Genomic DNA, 20473 nt, shown 5'->3' on the forward strand with positions numbered 1-20473 from the left:
GCTAAATGAGCAAGATCGTTGTGCTGCTCAAAATGAGGCTAATGGAAGGGGGAGTGAAGCAGAAGCGTCCTCAACCCCACCTAGTGGTCCAATAGAGCATGTGCAAGCTCTTAAAGTCATACGCTGCACAAACTGTGGAATGAGAGGACACAGTTTCCAGACCTGCAGGAAGCCCAAGAAAGGATCTACTCAACAAGCCGGTGGATCTACAGGCAAGGCGCAAGCCAAAGTCTACAAAGGGCGCACATTTGCATTGCTAACACAAGGCGTGCAGGAGCAGCATACTGACTTAGCGTGGGTTGTGGACTCAGCTTGTTCGCACCACATAACCGCAAACAAACGTTTGTTTAAGACTTTTGAGAAGCAAGAATCCACCGTGTCGCAGGTGAGTGGAACACACCTGAAATCGACTGGAGTTGGAACTGTTTATCTTCAGAGTCTCCAGCTGTCTATCAGCAACGTGCTATATGTCCCAGAAATTGCCTACAACCTGCTAAGTGTACCGCAGCTTACCGAGAAGGGATGCGAGCTCAGACTGCGCAAAGGACTTTGCACAATTTTTAAAGATGGACAGGTGATCCTTACAGCTCAGAAGAACAAAGATGGACTGTTTTTACTGTCTTTTGATTCTACTGACTGTTGTTATGATGTTGTTGACTCTTATTTTGCAGGTGCTGCTAAGTCCAAGGAGACTACCAAACAGCCACGCAGAGAAAAGGTCACAAAATGTTTCCAGCAGGTTTCTGCTGATGTAATAGGACTTTTGCCAAAATCTAGAGGCGGAGCTACCTGTTATTTATTGCTGTCTGATCATTTCTCTAAATTTTCTTGGATTTATACTATGAAAAGTCCGCAGCAAGTCTTGGCCAAGTTCACTGAATTTTGTGCTAAGATAGATTTCATGCATGATGGCAAAATTGAATGTTTGTATACTAATCAATTACCAGTGTTTGATTCACAGGAGTTCAAGGACTTCCTAAGTCAACATTGCATTCGGCACAAAGTTGCTGTCAGCCAATCATCGTGGAACAATGATTTGTGTGTTAAAATTAACACAATACTACGTGAGGGTATGCAGGCGCAATTGCTAAGTGCAAAGCTGTCTGAACAGAATTGGGCTGAAAGCCTATCTGCCTTCACATATGCATGGGTCAGGAGTGTTCCAAAAGGAATGGAATGCTCACCTTATGAGATACTGTTTAACAGAAAGCCTTCTGTTAAGCATCTTAAGGTTTTTGGTTCTCAAATGTGGGTGGAATCACTTGAAGGTGCAACCATCCAAGGCATTTTTATGGGCTATGAGAAAGGTCAATACAGAATTCTATTGCCTTCCTCTAACACAGTAATTCTTACTCAGGAGGTAGAACCTACTGTAAAGCTGGAGACAAAGGTTCTCCAAAGCTTTCCCATTGATGTCAATACATATGAGGATTCTGACACCAGCAGTAGCAGTGCAAGCTCAACCACGGCTAGTTCCGACACAGGCGAAACTGTCATTGAGAGAACTCATGCTATGACCAGGCCATCTACAGATGATGATGTGCTAGGATCTATAGAGCCACTGTTTACAATTGGTAAAGTTTCTCCAAAAGGTCCTGTTCAGGAGAAACTCAGCAAAGAGGATCTACATCTTATGCGTAGATCTGAAAGAGTAACAAGGGGTCAGGCGCCCAAACGTTACTCCAATGAGTTTGCAATCTCAGCTGTTGCAAATGTAGCTGTAGTTTGCACTCAGGCTCATTTCACAGGTGTGAAAAAGCCACACCACAACAGGTTGCAAAGTTCAACACTGTTTCTGCCAACACACACAGAGCAAATGTTCTGGTCCCCTGGAGAGTTGGTTATCAAAGGCTCAAACTGGTAGAACCAGTCTCAGAGAGTTCCAAGGATGGAACAAAGACAACAGATTCATTCTGTGTATATGATAACTGTTTGTTTACTTCTCTTAATGATGCCTTACTTTTCGCCGCTCTTACATTGTCTAATATCGGGGGAGGATGTTGTGATATTATGACATGACGAGCTGCGAACGCTGCAGCAAGGTCACAAGACTCAAGAGTCATGTTTCCTCTCTGTGGGAATTACACTGGGCATACCAGCTCCCACACATGTGATGTCATTGTATTTTACTATTGTACTCCTTACTTTCAGTTCTGCATCAGGAGGTGCAAGATGCTTTAAGACACAGCTCTGAAATAATGAGCTGCTGCGCAGAGGCATACTCTGCTCTTTATCTACAATAAAGTAGATCTTAGCCAAATGGCTTGTGTATGTTGTTTTCAAGCTGGGAACAACTGCATATTACATTGTGCCCCTGGACTCTAGGAGCCAGAGGGCACGGAAGCTTCGTCCGTCTTGGGGTCAGTCTCTCAACTTGCCCCCGCGGGAAGTTTTCATAACACTGGGATCCTAGCAGAATGTGGACCTCCCGCTCTATAGTCTGAAAGGGAGATCAAGCTATGGAGAAAGAAGTAATATGCATAAGATCTTCCCTAGTTGATGGTGCAGCTTTCTACCACCATGGCTGACCCACTGGTGATGTTCCACAGGCAATGGGGCTAAAAACAGAGTGATGGGGATGAGGCAGCCAAGAATCTGCAGGACCTTAGGCTTCCTTAGTCCCCTAATATTGGAGACAATGGGGGGGGAACAAAAAAAGGAAAAGGGGGGGGGAGAAAGACATGTCCACATATTTTGCTGTGGCTGGTGTGAAGGAAATGGTCTTAGGAAATGGAAATAGCTCTGCAGCAACTCTCCCCACCAAAGTGCACGTCCGATTGTTACAGTTTAATTTAATCACTAGGTAGCATGTGATTAAGTCAGTAGTCTTCCATGACAGAAGACAACCAAGAACAGCAGGATTGATAAAATGGAACAATAACGGAAGGCCAGACAAGCTAATCAAAACAGGTCAAAAAAGCAAAGTTAGTAATAAGGAATGAAGAGCCAGCATCAATTTAACACAAAGGCCTTACAAAGTAACTTAGATTTAGCCTGCCTCCTGAGGCCAAAAGCACCTAGGACGGGTAGTCCATAGTTATGGTGCCACAACTGGAAAGGCCCTAGTCCTCAACCTCATTCAGCAGGTAGGCTCAAGTTGCATATATGTGTAAATAAACCATATATCATAAAGACACCACAGTTTCCACTGTGCTTCATTCTGAGGAAACACAAACCCTGGGTAAGTGCCTGGAACTCCTGGAATCTTGCACCACTCAGAGATTGGGGTGGCATGCAACAATACAAATTAATGCCCCCCACCAGCTTTGCATTTTGTTTTGTTTACCTGTATTACAAATTAGCTGTATTTAAATAATGGATTAAATCAATGGAGTATTCTGACATCAACAAACTTGGGAGGCTCCATTTAGATTTAAAGATTATAAAAAAAACAACAACAGGACCTATACAGACATAATGAGCTAGAGATTTTATCACTTTTAAAAATCATCTCTTGTAAAACACACATCCACATACAGTGCATTTTCAAAGGAAAAAATAAATGCAAACTCCTATCAGCAAAATCTAATGTCTAAAAGGCAGGTGTGCCCCCCCCCCCCAAATTATCTCAGTGGGAGAAATCCTTTTTTTAGCACTGTTTGAAACATATATGGATGGGGATAATGGTAAATAACTTCAGAACAACAAGCACCTCCCATACAAAACACTCAAGGTTTTATTTTATATCAAGTTCAGTTTTTCCTGTGTTTTAAGAAAGGGGGAAACTGTGGCCACATGTGCAGTTTTGGCATCTGACATTGCCAGTGGGCTTGGAATGAGCTGCTAGTTTGCATTTGGGTGCTTCACTTAGAGAATATGGTATCACTTTTGCCTTGAACCACTAAACCACAGCAAAAAGAAGAGATTGTTATAATCACCATCGTCTTACAATGGCCTCTGCACAAATCACTTTAATTTGCAATTTAGATATCAATTAGTTGGATACAATCTGCACTGATAAGATAGCTAATGGAAAGTGTTAATCCATTTGCTTTATTAGAAACCACTCCTGATTTCCTCCTTATTTTTCATGGGACATAAGAAGGTGGAGTGGACCACAGACACAGAGCAATGATGTGAGACTGATATGACACAGGCTGGATCAGCAATTTTTCGTTGGATTTTTTATTGGCATTAAGTATTTGTTGTCGTTGCAAACATTGTACTAAATGCAACAGCAATATACAGGTGAAACTCGAAAAATTAGAATATCATGGAAAAGTCCATTTATGTAAGCAATTGTTTTCATTAGCTACTGGAGTTTAATATATGAGATAGACTCATGACATGCAAAGTGAGATATGTCAAGCCTTTGTTTGTTACAATAGTGATGATTATGGCACACAGCTGATGAAAACCTCAAAGTTGAAATTGTTAATTTGGGGTTCTCGTCAGCTGTACGCCATAATCATCACAATTATAACAAATAAAGGCTTGACATATCTCGCTTTGCTTGTCACGAGTCTATCTCATATATTTGTTTCACCTTTTAAGTTGAATTACTGAAAGAATTGAACATTTCCACAATATTCTAATTTTTCGAGTTTCACCTGTAGTGTGAGATATCTGTGAAAGCATAATACAAAACTCACAGGCATACCACAATCACAGCAATCTCAAGTGGATCTGACTCTCTATTGCAGTGGTTCTGAAATGGTGTTCTCCAAGTCCAACAACACCTAGGCCATTACTGTTCTATTGCCCGATTTTTCTACTTCTTTGAGCACCTGTTATCTTAGGGTGTTTTCACAGGTGAGGCTGAAAATAACAATAGTTTACTCTGTGAGTGCCTAAAATTTCTTTAACCTGGTTATGAAACCTACTTTGACCTTGATGCTAATCCCTTTAGACCTCAGCCTTCCTCAACCTTATGTCCTTTGGATGTGTTGGACCATAATTCCCAGCATCCATGAACATGCTGGCTGGGCCATTGGAAGCTGTAGTCTAGGGCACCAGGTTCCTTTAGACATTAACAGCTGGTTTTCTGTAACTCGATTCAAAATGGCTGGGCAGTGTGCATGTCAATGTAGGCAAGTCCAATTTGTGTGAGTCATTTCAGTGGAGTCAATACCAATGTCAGTACTATTTATATACAACCTTTCCATATATAATGTTCAAGGCCGTTTATGCGAAAAATGGCAAAAATTATCAGTAGTACAAAAATCAATAGCAAAAACAATTAATCTACAGTATCTTAAAATATAAAAGGATGCATTAAAAGTTCATAATAAAGCAATTAGGCCTAAAGATCAAGATACTAAATAACAAGGCTTTAAACAAGCCATCAAAACATAACTTGCAAAAAAACCAGTTAAGTCAATCATGCAAGAAACCATAACAACTCCATCTTATAAGTTGTTAGCAAATTTTGTATGTGGAGTCCTTCAAGGCCTGACTTTCTTAGGCGAAGTAAAATTTATTTGCTTATTTATTCATCTGAAATATTTTTACCACACTATTTAGCTGAAAATTGCTTCCAGAGTAGCTTATAAAGATCAATAATAAGGTTGGCTTCAAACTTCCGACCTAAAAGATATCACACAAAAGGAAAACAGATTGGGAGGGAGGAGAAAAGAAGCAAAACCATGCTCTGTTACTTAGTTACAGAGTTCTGCCACTTACGGCAGCGGCCTCACCCCACCTAATGACTGTGCCGGCTCTGCCAACGCTCTTAACAAACCACAGTCCTCAGGATTCTTTGTGGGAAGCCATGTGCTTTACAGTGGCACCTCTGGCTAAGAACTTAATGCGTTCTGGAGGTCCATTCTTAACCCGAAACCGTTCTTAACATGAGGCACGCTTTCACTAATGGGGCCGCCTGTTGCTGCCCCGCCGCCGGCGCGCAACTTCCACTCACATCCTGGGGCAAAGTGCGCAACCAGGAGCATCTACTTCTGGGTTAGCGGAGCTCGTTACTTGAAGTGTTTGTAAGGAGGACAGCATGTAACCCGAGGTTCCACTGTAAATGTATGACGTGGATGTGATGTCAGACTTGAATGGCCTTTGCATTTAAGGAACATTGCCTAAGAGCACCTTTCTTCACATCCCTACTTCTCATGCCCTTAATACTTGCAAATGAAAACAAATAAACCCACCCACAGTGCCTATGTCAAGATAGATTTAAAATGATATTTAAATGTCCTGTGCAACTGCAACCAGGAATTTAAGCAGGTAACAATTTTAATAGGATTGTTCTCATAGGCTTCACTACCAGATGGATGGAATATCAGGAAAGCTATTTTCAATAGTTCATGATCATGGATGGCCTTTTCTGGGGCTCCAAGGAAATATTCCAAACTTTCTTGAGCTACTCGTAATTTTGCTAACACTGCGAAGATTGAAATGAAAAGTGGATTGGGGGTTGTTGTTTTTAGGTATTATGATTGTGCAGATGTTTAGGAGGCCATCTTTCGATGCCAGAGATGTTGTGTGGATGCTGGGGGGGGGAACACCCCACATGCAAGTATTTCACAATAAAAACTCATCTGGAAGTGCCCTTGCCTCAGAACTTAAAGGGTAAGGGGGATTCTGAAAGGAATCGTGGCTATATGCAAGGGAAGAACAAAAATACTAAACTCTACTTCTGTTAAGCTCTGTCCGCATCACCCAGGTTTGTACAGAGTGGTAAGATATTAAATGAGAATAAGCCAGTTCTTTTAGTAACAAGCTTTCGCAAACTGGCATGCAGAGGCAAAAGCAATCAAGCCATTGTCCCCAAAGGGCTTAATCAGCACATGCTGACCTGGGATTTGGTACAATGATATCAAAACGCATGTAATAACTGAAGATCTTCATTAATCCTTATGCGATTGCATCAAATGCATTTGGTGGGAATGGATGGGACCAAGAATGGCAAGCTTGGTCCACAGCAGCCCATCTATTGAGTTGCTCTGCTGCTCAAGACTATGGTAACTGATAAAGGCACACAAATACACCATCTCTTTGCAAATCTGGCTATAAAGTTACAGCCTGTTTAACCCATCACTAGCTGCTGTTGTCTGCTGACAGCCTGTGTAAACATGACTCCCGGATAAGCTCTGGCTGGCTCATTGTGCTACTGGTGGCAGCTTTCCAGTCTACTGCAGAATAGAATTGATCTTCTAAAGTTGGGTGGATGTGGTTCAACCTTTGCCAGGTAGCAAAGATACTCCTATAGTACTGCATGCTGTTGCTTCTTTGGCACCTCATTCAGAAGAACCAGGAGCATAAGATTTTGCATCCTAAGGGGCCAGGAATGTGCTAGAACAGGAGAAACCTGCGTCAATCCTATCAGCTGGTAAGCTGCCGTGTGGTAAACGGTCATCTGCATTCACCCCCACTAGCGTATTTATGTGGGACTTAAAAGTTCCCAGCTGCTCTACCAGGGCTGAGAGTAGATAGAGAGGAAGGCAGTCGTAGGCTACACTGAAAGAATGTGATAAATCTCTAGTATCTGAGAGCAGCAGAGGAACCTTAGCCATGTGGTAGAGCAGTTGGTGTTTAGCATCTACCTTCCACATTTTTTCCTTTTCTTCCTTAAAAACACACCCTAAGGCATGCTAACAAGAAGAAAATGGTGGCACTAGTGCTGACATTGTTGTTGTTGTTGTTGTTGTTCAGTCGTTTAGTCATGTCTGACTCTTCGTGACCCCATGGACCAGAGCACGCCAGGCACGCCTATCCTTTACTGCCTCCCGCAGTTTGGCCAAACTCATGTTGGTAGCTTCGAGAACACTGTCCAACCATCTCATCCTCTGTGCCCTTCTCCTTGTGCCCTCCATCTTTCCCAACATCAGGGTCTTTTCCAGGGAGTCTTCTCTTCTCATGAGGTGGCCAAAGTACTGGAGCCTGAACTTCGGGATCTGTCCTTCTAGTGAGCACTCAGGGCCGATTTCCTTGAGAATGGATAGGTTTGATCTTCTTGCAGACCATGGGACTCTCAAGAGTCTCCTCCAGCACCATAATTCAAAAGCATCAATTCTTCGGCGATCAGCCACCTCTTCTTAATGTCTTCTGCTTCTGTTAGGTCCTTTCCACTTTTGTCCTTAATTGTGGTGATCTTTGTCCGAAATGTTCCTTTCATATCTCCAGTTTTCTTGAACAGATGTGCTGACATTGCAATAGTGCAATAGGACTGTCCGTCCCTTGTGATACGCTGCTAGACTGTTTTCCAGAAACCAACTATTCCTGTGCAGTCTTGTACAAACCTTTTGAAAGTAATGTGGGGCTATTCTGGTTTCACTCTGGAGTGTTGGGACTGTTCTGCTTAGCAAGAGTAGGTAGCAGTGGAGTGCGGTCAGGAAGACTAGGCTAGTCCCCTTAATGTTCCCCTGGAGCCTCCTTCCCAAAGCCTGGGAAGCTTCTGCCAGGCTTAGGGATGGAAGCACGATGTTCTGATTACTCCAAAAGCCCTCCCACCGACTTTCCAAAGTCCAGCATCTTGTCAGAGGCCTGACACCCCCTTCTCAAAGCCTGGGAAGCCTCTGCCTGGCTTAGGGAGGGAGGCACGATGCTCACGCTCACAACACACACACCCATCACCCTCGCAAGCTGGTGCCTCTGACCCTAACTGTTCCCCTAGGAAAAAATTTCACCGCACGCCACTGGTAGGTAGCAGCAGCAAAAGTAGGAAGAGTAGGGAGTAGTGGCACCAATAATCAGAAAAATTCAAAAATGTCTTTTCCTAGTACAGTGTTACTTCTGGTTACGTACTTAAATTCGTTCCGGAGGTCCGTTCTTAACTGAAACTGTTCTTAACCTGAAGCACCACTTTAGCTAATGGGGCCTCCCGCTGCCGCTGTGCCGCCAGAGCACAATTTCTGTTCTTATCCTGAAGCAAAGTTCTTAACCTGAAGCGTTATTTCTGGGTTAGTGGAGTATGTAACCTGAAGCGTATGTAACCCGAAGCGTATGTAACCCGAGGTACCACTGTACGTGGAATACAGCAAATTGTAAAGCTTAGGATACATTTAGCTTATCACACTGGAATAGAATCTTGATGTGTCTTCAAGGCTATAGTGCCCTAGAAGTGATGACAGTGGCTTGTGACAATGAAGAAACATTTTAGTAATTAAACTTGTATAAATTCCCACCATCTGTGCCTACCACAAAGGAGACAATGGCCTTTTTCTGTGCTGTTGAAAGTGCATAGTCTCACATACACACACACACACCATACACGATACATTTCAGTATTCAAAACAATTCAAAAACCATGGCCCAAAAACCCAAGTTCTAAGTAGTGGATTCAATATAACAGACAATACTTTCTGCTTTGCAGGAAATCCGCAGGAAACAATAACTGTGCATGTTACACGAACAGCATCTAAAATGTAAAGTGCATTTAATTGTAGCATATACATGTTCCATAGGGTCACATTCAGATAGCAAGTATTCCATGCTGAAGAATGGATGAGCAATTTCCATTTCCCTCTAACTCTAAATATTTTGTATAACACTCAAAGATCATATTGACAGATACCGTGTTCGATTAATATGCTCCATTTTGCACCATTTACATTCCATGTTAATACACCCACATTTCTATAAAATGTATTTCAAGACCTGCTAAAAAGAGGGAAAATAGACACACTTTAAGCAGTTTACAAGAGACAGATCATTATCGCTTACAAAGGAATGGAAACAGAAAAGCTGTAAATAATAAGTTCTGAATAGGAATGACATAAACAGCCTAATCAATGTCTTCCAGAACTGGCAAGTGACACCGCTTTGTTTTTTGCAAATAAAAACCTTCTTAACATCACAATATAAACCATTATCTCTGCAGGCAAGGTATATTTAGAAATGTACAAAATGTACATTTCCTGCCAGCCACTAGATCAGTAGGTGGAGATCTAAAGTCATGCAAATCTTACAGTAAATGCAGGCAACCAATTTCTAATTATTCCATATCAGCAGATTTGCGAGGAATATAATTTATTAAAAAAAGAACAGTTTATGATCAGCAGACCTTAGTTATGACTGTTTAGGAATTCAGTGCATTTTGATCTAATCACAAAATCAAAATATTCATGAAACACAATGATATCTCCCCAAAGCAGCCGGGCAGCCATTAATTTTGAAATTCGGGTAATTTATTAACACTTATCTGTAGCTGTAAAAGCTTACCTCTGTGTTTGTAATACGGCTAAAAGTGAAAGCAGTTTTAAAACTGATTCCTAATGATTTATAATGGTTTGCTGTAATTTGAGCCAGAAATTCAATTAAAATGTATGTCTAGTTTTGTTTCAAGATCTTTAGTTAAAAATTCTATTAAAATTCTATTTCCTTCTTGCATTAAATGTATTTGTTATCTGCATATACAGGAAATATAAGAAAATTCTATCATTTATTCCCCAGAGACTCCCAATGCCTTTAAGACCATTCATTTTTATTTCATAATTTCTCTCTGGCACTGTTTGGGATTTGGATGCTGCTTAGCAAGAATACCTAGGAGTTATGTTATTTTTTCCATAAAGAGGAAAAAACAAAACACCAAAAATCTCCCCCCCCCAAGTGCTCAAGCATTACCCAAGGGGCATTTATCAGTTCATCAGAGAAGGAAAAACAAATGAAGCTATCAAGCACTTTAATAGTCCTAATTATAATGTTCAGTATAGTGCCTCTCTACCTATAAGCTATAAATTCTTGCAGACTGTATTATATAACCTGACCATTAAAAAGCTATCTTCCAATAACTGCTTATCTTGTGATCCAGCTGCAAATTAAACCAAAACGCTTTCTTTTTTATTTTCTAAAAGCAATAGAACCGATCTCAGGGGTCACTGAAGTTCTACAAAGGTAGGAGAAGTTTCATGTTATGTACTGCAGGAGTTATGTCTGATGGCACAAAAACTTTGAGAATGTACAAGTTGACTAGCTTTCTCTACCCTGTCCAATAGCATCTCAAGTAGCAAGTGATTCAAGGGGGGAAGTTCCTTACAAGGGCTATAAGAACATTAGACATATTAAAACGACTGTGTTATTTATACTGGTTTTTATTGATGTTTGATATATTTTGCTTTTGTGGTTACTGCTGCTTTGGAAGAAGTGTGATTCATAAATACCCTGAATTAATAAAATAAAAGATCACTGTGCACTAGGACACCATACCACTAGATTAGCATGTGAGCAGATGTGCAAGGCAAAGTGATTCTATGATCCTCCTGGAAGGATCCTGCAGCTTGCAGAAATATAGGCAAACCAGTATCTTCCCCTCACTCAACAACTTGCTGATAATGTTGAAGGAATAATAAACACAGTAACAAAGGCAAGCATAGCAATGTTGTAGCTCCTCCATTACATGATTTAATCCCACCACACAACTCCTTTTAACACCCAAATGTTTAAAGCACCAAACAACACCATGTAGAAGCATTAAAGCTGAATGACTGCTAGCACTAATAGCTTGTGAACACTGATCGGCCCAAATAAATGTATTATTTTACCCATCCTTCTTTAGTGCAGCGATAACCAATGTGGTGCCCTCCAAAACTTGTTGGACTACAGTTCCCATCATCCATGACTGATGGCCATTCTCTTCTCTTTTAGCAGCAGCAGCACTGGGTTGCAGGAATAGGCAAAGTCTGCTGTAGCTCCATCTGCAGTAGATAGAGGTGCTGCAACTGGAACAACCAGGAGACATGAATGATGGCTGTTCCTCCTTTACTTGCCCTCTTGACCCTTGCCTATCTTGACTTTTTTCATGGAAGTGGCTGGGGCAGTGGGTGGGTGGCCAGGTGGGTTGGTTAATGAATCTTTGAAGGAGTTTGTGGTACATTTGTTCCGGGGGGGGGGCCCTCCCTGAGGTACTTGGCAACTATCTCCCAGTCACTAAAACCCCATTTTGAGTCAAGATGCTCAAAGAGGATCATGGTGATTTGGCTGCAGGCACTTTTGGAGGAAACCAACTGTCCAGACCTGTCCAGTTCTAGGGCTCAGGCTTGGTTTTGGCATGGAACTGGTCTTGCTTGCCCTAATGGATGACCTTCCCCAAGGGAGAGACAGAAGGAGTGTGACCCTCCTCCTTCTGGATCTCTCACGTTATTGACACAATTGGACAGTCTCTGTGAGTTGGGGGTTGAAGGTACCGTTCTACAGTGGTTCTGCTCCTACTTACATGGTCAATCTTAGAGAAGGCTATGTATTTACACCTTGGCAATGCAGTTGTGGGGTACAAGGCATTGTTTTATCCCCAATGCTATTTAACATCTACATGAAGCTTTTGAGAGCAATCATCAGGAGATCTGGGGCACAGTATCATCAGTATGCTGGTGACACCTAACTATGTTTCTCTGTTTAATCTGAGCCAGGAGAGGCCATGCACAAGCTGAACAAGTGCTTGGATCCTGTGGTGGGCTGGATGAGTGCCAACAAACTGAAGCTGAATCCTGTTAAGAGATTGTATGTGAGTGGTTCCAAGGTTCTGGCCTTGCCATGGCCTGAAAATTACTGGCATACAGAGGCCAGGTTTTTATACTGGTAGCACCACTGTCATAGAACGCACTCCCTGCTGAAATGCACGAGACCCCACCCCATGTATATTGGCATTCTACTGGCTTTTGAAGACAGACCTGCAAAATTGCTGCCCTCCAGATGTTTTGGACAGCCAGGCTATGTTAGCTGGGGCTAATGGGAGCTGTACTTCGAAAACATCTGGAGGGGCCCAGATTGGTGAAGGCTCTGAGCTAGACTTATTGGGGCCTCACATTGCCCTGTGCGGACTGACACCGTGTCCTACAATACTCAAAGGTTGTTCTTCAGCTGCCCAAGCGTTCTGCAAAACATAGTTTGAAAACCATTGTTGAAACCTTCTGTATGCCACGTTTATCCATTCAGTACCATTCCGCTAGCACTGAATTTGTAAGTTTCTTTGTTAGGTGGATGCCTTGGATAGCCTTGAAAATGAATATATATTCTTCTGACTTAACTCCTTAGATTCTATATTTCATTGGCAGATAATACCTAGCCTATACTATATGGCAGATGGGCTTGATTTTATTACTGGTGGGCCGTAAGCCTAGCCTCATATTTTTGTCAGGTTAAAAGAATATATTTAACCACTTGCATTTCATAGCTATTTCTCCCCAAACGAAAAATATTGTCCCGCTAGGAAATATCTATTCATTCACCATAAGTCATTCCTTGCAAAATAAATAATTCTTTTTGTAATAATTTTTGAAGTGTTACAAGCACCTTATATCAGTCTTTGAAAAGTTATGAAGGAATTTCAAACCATGAAGGTCTTTTGCTTCTGTCATCATGATAAATGGGGTTTACACAGAGTGCAAATCAACTCTTAATGTGAAACTGAAATCCTGTGATGGATTGGCAATAGGAAACTCATATGTATATACTGACTTGGACAGAGATTTTTAAAAAGCACCTATTAGCTAAAGCCCTTAATGTTGCAGTGGTAGGCTTTCTTTCCAATAGGTACGATGTTATAGAATTAACCCACTAGTGTTGACTTTCCTAATGTTATTTCCATGTGCCGTGTGAACCCTAATTATTAGCTCTTTTCCTTCCACATTGTAATGTCCTTACCACAGCTAGCATGTTGCTTCTTGAACTGAGAATTAAAATATTTAGACACAGACATTATTCTGAATTGCTGTTACATAAATAGGTGCTACTAAATTATCTAAAGCATTTAATTCTATGCGCACAAGAGTTACAATTATTTTTTAACACAACTCCCTGGGATGGTTTTTGTCGGGGTGTTACTGGCACTCATATTGTGCTTTTGATCTCAGACCCTTCAGAGCAGATCTGAGGTGATTACTGTGGGCTGTAGGGCAGAAGAAAGGAAGAAGTCTTGTTTTGTGAGGGAAGTTTGCTCCATTTGTTGACAGACACAATTGGATGTCTTTGTGGGAATACGTTTTCAGGTGCTCCTGCACCTTGCCACAGTACAGGTAACCTTCCGCGCTATGCACGGAAGGCAAGGAGATCTGGCAGAGGTTTGCTGCCTGGATCCCTCCGTGCTAGCAGCAAAGCGTGCCAAAAATAGCCTCAGTGATGGTCAGTAAGAAGTTTCCCGCCCGGAATCTCACCCAGATACAGCGTTGTGATTGGTTATTGATAATGTTATGACGTTGTTCAGTTTTCTAATAAAAGGCCCCTGCTCTCTGTAGCGGTGTGTAGAGTGCGCGAGACAAGCCAAGAGAGAACAGCCATGCGAGACAAGCCAAGAGAGAGAAAGCGAAAGAGAAACCAAGCCGCACAGAGCAGTAGAGCGCAACTTCACCATTGACTGCAGTCTCTTAGTCTTTATTTCTTTTATTTCTAAATTTTGTTTGGCCACCTTCTTAGTCTTGGCCACCGCTTTTGTCCTTTCCTTTTTGGAACCTCAAGCCTTCGTAACTTCAGAGGAGCCTTCGTGACTCCAAAAGAAACCTTCGGAACTCCAACAACAATCTCACGACCTTCAGATTCATAACAAACGGACCCATTCACGGCCAGTGGGAGCAGGCACTCTGGGAATTATTGGCTGTCCCAGATGTTGGTTATCCCCACATGTCTCATAGTATTTATCAATGAATATATTTTAATCAGTTTGTGGTTGTTGTTTTTAAAAAGGTGCTCGTACTCACTATGAAGTTGTTAAGGAAGTACCACACTTTTAACATTGGGGGGGGGAATGGTAACGGTACTGTGTACCCCCAGAAAAAAGCATTGATTTTAGTGTTTTGTTTTTTTGTATCTGTCTCTCTTTAATATTCTACTTGAATGCAGGATCTTCTCCTATCTCCAACCATACTGTATTGTGGTTTCTGAAAAAGTATTCCAGTGAAACCCTGCATTACAGGTATCTGCACATAGTTGCAAATTTGGATGTTTATGCACAAGGCATTTGATCTGGGCCTTCTTCAGATCCAACTAAGGAGATGAAGAAAGGTGTTCCTTTTCTGCTAGTCTTCAAATTGTTGTGTGTGCATCGAGTTGACATTAATAAATCATGGTTGGGAAGCCTCAGTCCTAGGGGCTGACTACTACTCTCTGGACCCTTCTATTCAGTCCGGGCCACACACCCTTTGCTGGCTGTGCTCTGCACCCTTCCATGGTGCTTTCGCCTGACTGAAATGTGTCTGTGGACTGTGATGCTCCCTCATTTACCTAGATCAGGCATAGGCAAACTCGGTCCTCCAGATATTTTGGGACTACAACTCCCATCGTCCCTGACCACTGGTCCTGTTAGCTAGGGATGATGGGAGTTGTAGTCCGAAAACATTTAGAGGGCCGAGTTTGCCTATGCCTGACCTAGATAGAGGGTGCAGAGATGAGGGTGGGTGTAAAAATCTCTGTCTTTTGCATGGCTGGAATGTAACTTACTGTACAAAGTAAAATAATTCCTTCCAGTAGAGACCAATTAAGTTTGTTATTGGTATGAGCTTTCGTGTGCATGCATCTGAAGAAGTGTGCATGCATACGAAAGCTCATACCAAAAACTAACTTACTGTAGTTGGTCTCTAAGGTGCTACTGGAAGGAATTTTTTATTTTATTTTGTTTTGACTATGGCAGACCAACACGGCTACCTACCTGTAACTGGAACAATGGAGGGGGTTCAGTTACACGTAGATTTGCTCAGATCAGTGTGTATTGACAGCTTTGATCAGTATATTCGTAGGGGAAAGCTGTTGCAGTATTTTCTGTTAGATGTTTGCTAAATGGCATGGATTTGATCCAGCAATGCTGTTTCATGCATATAAACCAACATTTTCCATTTTTAGCAGCAGGGTGAGAAAATAATCCATGCGTCTATGGAAATTCATCTGCCATATACAGCAATGGGAGGCTTGTAGTTTGCAGATTCTGTTCCTGGAGGGTGCCCCAAAACTCTGCTCAAAGGGTAGAGAATTCCAAGGGGCCATCTGAGCACATCTTCTGAATTTTCAAATATTGCCTGATGTGCTAAAATATTTTCATCAAGGTTATAGTTTCACGAATTACGAAAAATGTCTGATGTGCTTTTGAGCATAAATGTATATATGGGCTTTTCCGCTACTGCACCCTGAAGGCAGTCTGGTTAACTTAGCTACTCCTTGAATTATAACTACACATTTATCCATAGACAAGGTTGTTCAGTAATTTCTTTTTAAAATTCTGTTATTTAATATTAGAAAACGGTGTGATTGAATGAATGTGTTGCGCTTCAGTGGCTTACATCTCTCAGTGTGAATGCACCACTGCTTCTAACAATCCAGAGCATGCTTTTATGAGCTGGAACTTCTGAAGATTCAATTTCTGTAATAGTATCTCATCACATGTGTTCTGCGAGCTTCTTTACACTTGGGCAGAAGAATGCAGGATTTGGGCACTCAGGTTCCTTCAAGCACAGCAGCTGCCCACCACTTGTTGACAATAATCTATTTACCGTATTTTTCCGTGTGTAAGACATCCCCATGTATATGATGCCCCCTACTTTTGGGGACCCCATATTTAGAAAATGGGCTTATGCACTATCTGTGTATAAGACACTTCCAGATTTTTAACCTTATTTTAAAGTAAAAAAAACCCTAGTCTTATACATGGAAAAGTACAGTATGTCACATTTATCACTATGTCAAGTAATATCACAAAATTTCCTAAATAGCCAAAGTAGGTAATATTTCCCAGTGGTTTTATATCAGGGAAGGTAAGCCTGTGACCCTCCTGATGTTTTGGACTCCAACTCCCATCATGCCTAGTCATCATGGCCAACAGTCAGGGATAATGGGAGTTGGAGTCCAACAACATCTGTAGCAACGTAAGTTCCTCACCCCTGCTTTCTAACTAAGGCATTATTATGACACCCAGTTCCAAAATACAATAAAAGGATCCTGCATGCCCTACTCTTGAGTTGAGTTCTGTGTTGCTTTCAGTCATCTCATTGCTGTAATTGGAGAGTGAAGAAGTGGCACTATTAGCCAGTTCTGTCTCACCCCGACCTTAGTGACTAAGTTTGACATTAAAAGCATGACAGCTGTGTACAGAACTAAGTGCTGTAGACATCTTAATAGCTTCCTCTGCCCCCCAAGCCACGGCCTTGGTTTAAATGGTTAAATGTATGGCACCACTCATAACCTGACGGCTTTCAGCTTTCACTTTGTATAAAATGAAATGCTAAATTACAGCTCAGTTTAATGTTACTAATTTAGTATTCTTAACAAAAGAGGTAAAAGATCAAAGCAGTGCCAGGAAAGATCACAAACATGCTGATACTGAGGAAGAGTGGGTTGATAACTGAAAAGTGTGTGTGTGTGTATGTGTTGCATAAAGTACCCATATAGATCTATGACATAGGCAAACCATGAACAAAGTTTCCTTTGTCTATTAGGTAATATTTTGATTTTAAATCCTCTCTGGTGCTTCATTTTATTTTTGTCTTAATTTTATATTATTACATTTTGCTTATAACATATACTTTTCATATAAATGAGACAAAATTACTATTATCCCATTCATCCAAAAATACTGTAAATGAAACGCCTGAATTTGCTTCTGGTAGTATCTGGCTTGAGTTATTCCCAGTAACTTTCCCTGCCTCTGATGAACTACTACACTACTGAGAATATCTGGTCCATGATCAAGGTGTCTCCCCTGCCAGGTAAGTAAGGTACAAAAAGTGAATGAGGAGTGGGATATCTTTAAGGAATACTGTACATCAAAATCTATGTGGAAAAAGTAGAATTTCTGACAGATACTGAGTGAATCCAGAAAATAAGGCTGGTTCTTGAGGCTGAGGTTCCTCACCCCTGCAATAGATGATAGATTCAATAAATTTCTACTCATGCTGATGAGTCTCATAATGATACCTAAATTATTTCTGAGGGAGATTGTTCACCAGCATCCATTATAGCTGCTTTTGCCCCTGGCCGTCAAAATGATTATGGAGGAATCTGTTTATTTGCTCTTATTTTAACAGATGCATATTACAGAGCTGGATTAATAAATCCACTAAAACCACAATATTTGAAGCACATTTTTTAAAAAATCACATACACTGTGAAGACTTTTGCTGGGGAGCTGAGGCCAGTGGCTCCAAAGGCCTGAAATTAACAGCTCTTCAATGTGTAAATGTTTTGGTTTTCTTAGAACATACCATATCTTAGAGTATGATATATCATGCTCTGTCTGTGCTCCGTGGAAGATGCAGCAATAGACAGGTGAAGAAGGAAAGAACATGTGGTATTTGTTTGTGTTCTGATGTAGGCTTTTATAGAGAATTCCTAGAGAATGTACCTGTTCCATATATGCTTGTTTATTGCCATATTTACAACGGCTTTGTATTCTTTTTCTTCTCTGCTCTTGGTAAACTTTTGTTGGTGCTCAGAAATTTGAAATCCTTTTCTAGCTCTGGAAAAGCCAAGCTAGTGACTGAATTTAGTAGCTCTTGAATTTAGAGAAAGTAAAAAGGGAGCATGGAAAATGAAAAATATTGGGTCTCACAAAAGGGTTAAGAAAGCAATAAAACTTTTCTGGTGTATAAGAGAGGATGAGAGAAAAAGAAAAAGAGAAGAAGACTTTTCCAGGAAATCATATGATACGCCTGCAATTAAGTCAAATAGGTTAAAGGCTTGTTATGCTCACGATAAATACATCCACTGAATTACACGAAGATCTATGGGATGATTACGTATAAAAATTCCATGTAATGAGATGTATTTATCATCAAAAGGTCTGTGGCCTTTAATAAAATGTTACAATAATTATCGCACAAACGTGAAAAGTCAATAGAGGTACAGATGCCTTGTCTTTATTCCTTCATTGTGATTGGATTAATTTCAATGCCTCCAAGCCCTACTGACATTTAGCCTTCAAGACGAAGGACTGGTGCTAAGGTTGCAACCTCTCAGCACGCCCTCTTGACTCGTCTTTTTTCTTTTGGATACAAGTCCCGCTCGTGACCCCTGGAGTCTGTGTAATTTCACTTGACAACACATGTATAAATTTGTGCAATGATTCATGCATACATATTTCACCGGCAATAGGTGATATTTATTATCTAGTTTGTTTTTTTAGGAATCAACCAAATGCACACCCAGGCACCATATGCACAACAACAATTACAACCCAATATTAAAATGAAAACGCCTGACAAAGTTTCATGAGGTTTATAGGTAGATGTTGGAGGCACATTTCCAGTCAGGGAGTTACTGAAGCTGATGTCCGTCATACTGTGTCTCACTTATTGCAACAGCAGTTAAGTTTTCATTGGAATCCACAAACTGTATGGAAAATAGTGGCATCTTCCTCATGCCCCTCCTAAGCCTCCTGAGGTGCTGTCAGCTAATTTGAAAGTGCTTTTGGGTTCTAGACAATCAGCTGTTGAGTAGGATGCATCATCACTTTTTAAAATGCTGAAGCCTGGAGTACTCCCTCCTTTTCATGCCCTCTGTGTGTGGTATCACATCAACTCAACCTGTAATTGGTCACCGATGCTTTCAAACTCTGTGCAGTTTTATTTAATCCCTGAACCAATCTTAGTAACCCTCACTGAAAATTTACCATTAAAAAAAAATATGAATCATGCAATACCAAACTGCAGGGTTCATAGGACAGGTTTCATTGGATCCACCCCATCTGACATCCGATACATTGCTCTGATACCAGAAAGGGAAATCTGATGATGGAGCTTCCCTGACAACTGCTATTGGCTCCTCTCAGGTCCTGGTCCAACTGACACTGGAGCTCTGTGGGTAGGGCTAAAAAGCAGACACATTAGGGACACTCCAGGCAACAGCGTAGATTTACAGGATGCAAAACTGCCCTGGGCCCTGGCAGTCCCCCACCCAGATTGGTGGGAGGTTTAGTACAGTGGTACCTCAGTTTAAGAACGATTCAGTTTACGAACTCCGCAAAGCCGGAAATAGTGTCCCAGTTTGAGAACTTTACCTCAGTGTAAGAACGGAATCTGAACAGTGGAAGGGCACCGGTGGCGGGAGGCCTCATTAGGGAAAGCGCATCTCGGTTTAAGAATGGACTTCCGGAACGGATTAGGTTTGTAAACCAAGGTACCACTGTACTGAGCATGACTAAATCTCCTCCACTCGTTTCCCTCTCATTGTTTCCAGCTTGGAAAGGGGTGAAAGAGGATTTGCATAGCGGCTTTGCATTACATAGAACCATGCTATATGTTAGGAGTACATATTTTTGAGAAATGATGTGCTGTGCTCTATAAGAAATAGCAATGCCATTTTAGTATCACTACTACCACCTGTGACCTTAGCTGCGGTGATTAAACATTACATGCATACGTTGGTGTCAGGCTTTCTCCTGAATCCTGTACTCCTCCTGTTCAACGACATCTGCAGTGTTGACATGTGGTGAGTAGAAGAAGATAGACTATGACACATAATTGAGAGCAGAGAGATCAGAACCCCCAGCAGAAAATTTTGGGCAGGGCATATTCGTGCGCACAGGGATGTGATCTTGATTCCTGCAAAGCTGCAGAACAAGGAGGTCTTTGTGCCGTTAGATGTGACATCATGGTGCAATATAAAGATAAGGATG

The sequence above is a fragment of the Lacerta agilis genome, chromosome 7, assembly GCF_009819535.1.
Source record: "Lacerta agilis isolate rLacAgi1 chromosome 7, rLacAgi1.pri, whole genome shotgun sequence".
Lineage (NCBI taxonomy): Eukaryota > Metazoa > Chordata > Lepidosauria > Squamata > Lacertidae > Lacerta > Lacerta agilis.